Here is a 6,726-nt window from a genome sequence, read left to right as displayed (position 1 = left end):
TTACTAAGTAATTAAGTTTGATTCTTTTAGAATTTAGCCAAAGCTTATTTTAAAAATCTAGGAGTTACTTGAAAAATAAAACATTTTTAGTGAGAGCGGAAAATTGAGACCACATTATTTTTAATTATATTTACTGAGAAAGTTAATGGCTTTTTAAAGTGATGTATGGATATTTAGGTAAATAGTAAAAGTTTTGTTCACTATTTTAGGTTATTTTACCTCTAATTCACAGAATATCATAGCTGTTTGAAGGTGAACATGTAAACGTTTGTATTTGTAGTTTGAGTTTGCACTGAGATTGTAAAAAATTTAGATTGTTATAATGTTTAATGTTGCCATAAATATGAATTTAGTAATTGTGTAGCCTTAGTCAAACACCTGAGTTTCACATTTTCAATATTCTGGAATTCTGAATGTAATAAGTTGAAAGTTAAAATATTAGTAAATTATTAATAAATTAGCAATACTATTTTGCACTACCCTGACTATATTTTCAGTAGAGTGCATAAGAATGCATATGTTTAAATGGGTTAAATACCATAAAAATATTTGAAACTAATTTTCCTTTAATTGAAGAGGAAAGTTCACAGCCATTATCAATTCTTCTTCTTAACAATTGTATGAAATATGGTAAATTTTATTAGTTGTAAGTTTTTTGAGGGAAAATATTTTTCCTGTCTTAGTTACCAATCTATACTTGCATCCAGCAAATTTCCCGAAGAAACAGTGGATGCTCAGAAATCTTTGCTGAATAAATAACTGAATGAATTATTACTATCTTCATGATATAAAAGAGATCACTATGCCCTTTTTAAACTACCAGAAATCTCATAATTAGATATTCATTTATCTATCCTGTGCCTTTAAGTTTCAAAATGAAAGACAGTATCTGTTAATTATTTCTGCATCCTGATTCCCAAGCTTGACTCTTGGTAAAAAGCTTTCTGGTGCTAGGGGAAAAAAACATATGTTAAAACAACCAAGTCATTAGCTATTTATACATCTTTTTTGTCACTATTTTCAAATAATTTGTTATTCCTAAAGAGAGTTTCTAAAATAAAACTTGACGAGAAAACCTGACTTTCACTTACTGAAATGTGACCTAAAGGACCATTATTTCTGTTTTCCCTTTTGGGATAATATATCTAAATTTTCACTCAAAGAAAGTAAAATTAAAAAAAGAAAACCTAAGCTACAAGTGTGTGTATATATATACACACACACACACACACACACATATACGTATATATGTGTATATATACATATATATATATATGTATATATATGTATATATATATATATATATACACATATATATACATATATATATACGTATATACACACATATATACGTATATATATACGTATATATGTGTGTATATATATACATATATATACGTATATATACACACACACGTGTATATATATACAATGAATTATTATTATGAAAGAAAAACTAAGCTACAAGACCATATATATATATATATACACACACATGTATGTATATATACAATGAATTATTATTATGAAATTATTTTTAAATTGTCAGAAAACTTGATGAATAAAAACATTCAAATCATTAAAAAAGAATAATTGTAGCAAATTACATGTCCTTGTTTTGTACTTTCTTGATTAATTGGATATATATAAATCAAAGACATGCCTGGAAGGTAAGAGAGTAACTGAAATTTCCTCATCTTCCAGGGCTGAATACCTTATTTGAATGTATATGTAACAGGGCATTATTTTATTATTTTATTTTTTTAAATGTTTATTTGAGAGAAAGAGAGCAAGAGAGCAAGAGACAGACTGTGAGCAGGGACAGGCAGAGAGGGAGACACAGAATCTGAAACAGGCTCCAGGCTCCAAGCTGTCAGCACAGAGCCTGATGCAGGGCTCAAACCCATGAACCGTGAGATCACGACCTGAGCGGAAGTTGGATGTTCAACCAACTGAGCCACTCAAGTGCCCCTTTAACAGGGCATTATTAAAAAGTTATTTTCACTCAAAATATCAGCAATTATGAATATGAGCAACAAATTTACTCTTCTTGGAATCAACCTGATTGGATGAGTACACAGAAAATAATTGACCACTTCTGTTTTTCCTTGGAACCACCAACTTCCTTGTCTGTGAACTCAGGTACTACTTTCTAACATGAGTTACTGCTGGCAATCATCAACACAATCAGCGTTCATTTCTCAACAGTCCTATCAGATTTTATACTGTGTAATCTTTTATCACAAAACACCCTTACGTTTATCAAATACATTCCAATGTGCCACCAAAGAAAATAACATATACTATTGTTCTTTAATGAAAAGTACATACTCTTTTTCATTAGATATTTTTGACTTTCGGGACGGTTGCCAATGTCCCTCTTTACTGTGAAAAATGCTGCCATCCACAGACACTTATACCAATTGTGATTATATTACCTGTCCCTGGTTCCCGCAAACGCAGTGAATCAGAATGGAATTGATGTATGCCCACTGCTGAAGCCATGAGATTCTCTAGAACTTGGAGTGGGACTTAGAGCAAGCAAACACTATCTCTGCTGGTATCTTGCATGGTAAAGACAAAAACCTCAGTTACATAGAGATCCATTAAGCTGCCAAATGCAATAAAAAGCATATACAATGGGATATATGGTAGATACTGTGTTTTTACATTTTGTAGAGTAAAATCTATGTTGAGTGTTTTATATAATTTCTTTGTTATAGAATAGTGCGTGGAATTAAGAAAATTATTGGCTTTCTTGTTGGACGAGTGTATAGTGGGACAGTGATCTTCAAAAGTCAAATCATTTGAGTAACTTAGGAAAGTGATTGGAATTGAAAATGTACACTTAAAGGGCACCTAGGTGGCTCAGTTGGTTGAGCATCCAACTTCATCTCAGGTCATGATCTCCCAGTTCATGAGTTTGAGCCCTGCGTCAGGCTCTGTGCTGACAGCTCTGAGCCTGGAGCCTGCTTCAGATTCTGTGACTCCGTCTCTCTCTGCCCCTCCCCCACTCATGCTCTATTTCTCTCAAAAATAAATAAACATTAAAAACATTTTTAAAAAGGAAATGTACACTTTATGTCGCCTATCATATTTCAAATTAAAAGCTAGCTCTTATGCAGCAGAGAACAAAGATTATTTGTGAAACCATGACTATTCCCAAGACTTCCTTCTCTGTACCCACTACCAACACACTCACCTTCACTTCATATGGAATCTCAGCAAGAAGGGAAGGGCTACCTGGATATAATTAATTATAGATATCTTACTGTATTATTGGAGTTACTCTAAAAATCCAAGGGCACAATGTGACTTTAGGTCTAAGTGTTTTGCACCAGAGACAAGAAATAATTAGTTAATGCTTGTAAACTGAGCAATTCTAGCAACAGGAATCAAATAGCAATACACAGGTTTTTGGTTTTTTGTTTTTGTTTTTGGTGTTTGTTTTTTTTTGTTTGTTTGTTTTTTGTTTTTTTTGTTTTTTTTTTTGGAATATGCTTGTAACAGGTAATTATCAAAGGAAGCAGGAATTTAACAGTATATAAGAATATGGAGGAAAGCACAAGTGTGAAGACTTAAACTATCCTTAGAGGTAAACTTAAGCCCTTTTCTGGCCAGTGGTCAGGGGGCACAAGAAGGCAGAATGTGTTGTCAAATCCTTGGAGCAGCTGTGGGTGAGGAATATCACCTGAGGACTCCAGATGCCTCTCTAGAGCATGAGCCCAGGCAAGGGCACCCACTGCAACTGCTTCTCTGAGGGACTTGCCAACCTTTCCACCCCAGACATTGCCACCAGGACCAGAACGGAAATAACCTTCAAGCTGCCTTTTTGGTTGTCAGCACCATCAGGAAAGCTGATGGGACCCATGTGTGCAAAAGCATGCTTGCCTATTCTCCATGGATGAGGAGGACATCATGCCCCCTATCAGTACCTCTGCCACTCAGACACTGCCATTTGATCACCTCCCTGCACTGTGAGTCCAGCATGACCCCACTCTCCACTTTCTCACTGCCTGAGGCAAAAGATGTGCAGGGGCCACTGGTGTTTGCAGAGCAACCCTCAAAGAAGCCCTGCACCAGCTGTACTGCAGTGTGTTCTAGGACTCTGTGACATCACATGTGGGCACATGTTCTGTCAAAGGTGAGCCATGCAGTTGTTTAAACCTAAGATGAATTAGAAGTTAATACTTACAGTTTTAAGGAATTATAAAAATAAAACAAAATTACAAAAAAAAAAAAAAAGAAAAGAAAAGAAAAGATGAGCCATGCAGGCACAGAAGTGTCCCCTGGTCATATCAACCTGATGGTGGTGGTGAACATTGTTATGGCAGAGCAGATCAAGGAGCTCTTCATCCATTAAACTCAGTGTCTGGAAGGACCACAAGGGCAACCTTGCCTACAGACCTGTGCAGTGCCTCAAAAACCCCAGCTGCCTGCCTTTCCTTAAGATGAACCTGGAGGCCCACCTCAAGGTATGTGAGCATAAGTGTCCCACCCCAAGAACAGGTACATGGTTCACCAAGGCCCAGGACACATATGGTATATACATGGAGACTTGCTGCTTCCAGGGATTGAAAGAATTCTTGCAGCTGACAAAATAGCACTTCCAGAAATGCACATGGTACTAGTGTGGAAGATTCAGGAGATGCTTTCCTGTGCTCTGTGCTTGGCAAGTTGCAGGAGAAGCTGGTGAAGAGCATCAAGATCAAGTGTGATGTCCTAAATGAAATCCAGAGCAAGCTCAGCAAGGGTGTCATGGAGTTTCATAGGGGTGTGACCACGTTGAATGACCATCTGTCTTGCATCAGTGCACGCCTGAACATGGGAATCCTAAGGATCCCATGATCTTCAGCAGATCTTCCGTTCAAAGGACTCTTCCTGGGCCCTGTCTGGTGTCTTTGCTTCCATTCCACAAGTTACCTGCTCTTCAGTGGCTTCTCCAACAGGAACATCAATGTGTGGGACACATGTATCACCTATAAGTGCCAGAAGACACTGGAGGACCGTAATGGCATTGTGCTGGCATTCCACATCCTGGGGTGCAAGCTCTATAGCAACACAGAAGACTGTGCCACAATCTTGTGAAACATCTTGTAGAAGATGGCATGACAGCAGTGTGAATGCTGGTTTTCTTAACATGGCATGCTCTTCAGAGGCTCCCTGAAGGCCATCAAGTTCTGCAACATCTTGGGCACCCAGCTGAAGTTGAAGAAGCTCATGGCCCTCAGCCATTGGGTGTGGGCCCTGATAGTCACCCACAGGCACCTGTATAGTGGCTCCTACCAATGAAAATCTGGAACATCTAGACCCTCTACTGTATCCATATCCTACAGACATTTGGCAACAACATCTATACATGTGATAAAACACTACATTGTCTATGGCACGTAGAACTCATTCATGTGGCGGGGGGGGGGGGGCAGGGACCTAAGGAGCAGGTGTGGACCCTGACAGTCCACAGGCACTGTGTACGCCCTTGAAGCCCTACCAGACCCAAGTCTTAAGCCTCTGCTATAACCAGTCCCTCAGGGTCTGAAGTAAAAGCAGCATGATCTGTACATAATTCCTGCTGTGTCTCCAGGGTGCAACATGACTGTGATGGTTGTGTCCCAGGGCTGACTCTTCTCAGGGACTGGGGGCTGCACTGTGAAGATTTGGGCTTGCTTGCTGACAGGAAATCCAGACTGAGTGTTGGCTTCTTCTGGGGCAGGCTGGCCACATGGGTAGTCTCAGCATCTCTGCCAGCTTTGTGGGGATAGGCGGACAGGCTCAGCCTGCCCAGTAGTGCCCTCCCTGCTCTACACTCAGCAAACTTCCTTCTGCTTGGTCCTGCCCTCAATGCTGACAAAACAATGCCCAATCCCTCTCTCCAGGTGCCAAGTTGGATGCTCTCCTTGGCCCACCTCTGTCCCTACCTCAGATGGACTGAGGGTTCTTTTACTGTTCTTAGACTGTATATAGATTTGATTACTTCCTGATTGAAATAAAAACCTCACAGAATATGAAAAAAAAGATGTACTAAATTTAATCTGAACAAAATATTTAGAATTGGATTTAGTTAGACAAAGTGTTCATCAAGGTTGATCAAACCACAAGTTAATGTTTATAGTATTCTTTTGAGGTGTTTGCCTGGGCATGGAAAAAAAAATAAAGTGAAATAGATGAGTTGCTGATTTGTGGGAGACATGATTTTAGTGTGGAAATTTAAAGTAATTTTTTAGTCTTTAATGTAACAAAGATGATACGTATCTACAAATATGAGAGTAACAAATATACCATGGTCATTTTTACAGCCTTTGGTCTTAAAATATGTTATGTATGTGGTGCATTCATATGCTTTTCAATCACATCGTCTCCCTAATATTGTGCAGTAGAAGCATGTTGCAAATCTAAAGTATAGTGGAAAATATGTATTTGATATTAGAGATTGATCTGCTAATATTCGTACAAAGACTGCATTTAAAATATACACTTATCCCAAAGGTGGCATTTTACCAATTTATGAGTTTCCAGTTGTAGTTGGCAAAGCTCATAGCCTGACCTAATCAGCACTTTAAAGTTGTATCCAATGAAATCCAACATAGGCATCTGTGATAGCTTAAGCAGTATGTGCGGAATTATTTCTGGGTTATGTTTTCTTCTGCATGGTTTAAATCTAAGAGCTATTACACAAGAATTCAGTACAAAAAAAAAAAAAGTGATTCTGATCAACTCTCTGCTCTT

At 38.1% G+C, this 6,726-nt stretch overlaps 1 pseudogene; it reads left to right on the top strand.

Moving 5' to 3' along the window:
- Positions 1-5,691, top strand: part of LOC121037895 (E3 ubiquitin-protein ligase TRAF7-like) — a 12,176-nt pseudogene extending 6,485 nt beyond the window's left edge.
- The last annotated feature ends 1,035 nt before the right edge of the window (positions 5,692-6,726 follow it).

Source organism: Herpailurus yagouaroundi, unplaced genomic scaffold (genome assembly GCF_014898765.1).
Source record: "Herpailurus yagouaroundi ecotype Mexico unplaced genomic scaffold, PumYag 164, whole genome shotgun sequence".
Classification (NCBI taxonomy): domain Eukaryota; kingdom Metazoa; phylum Chordata; class Mammalia; order Carnivora; family Felidae; genus Herpailurus; species Herpailurus yagouaroundi.
This window is presented reverse-complemented; position numbering and strand designations above follow the sequence as displayed.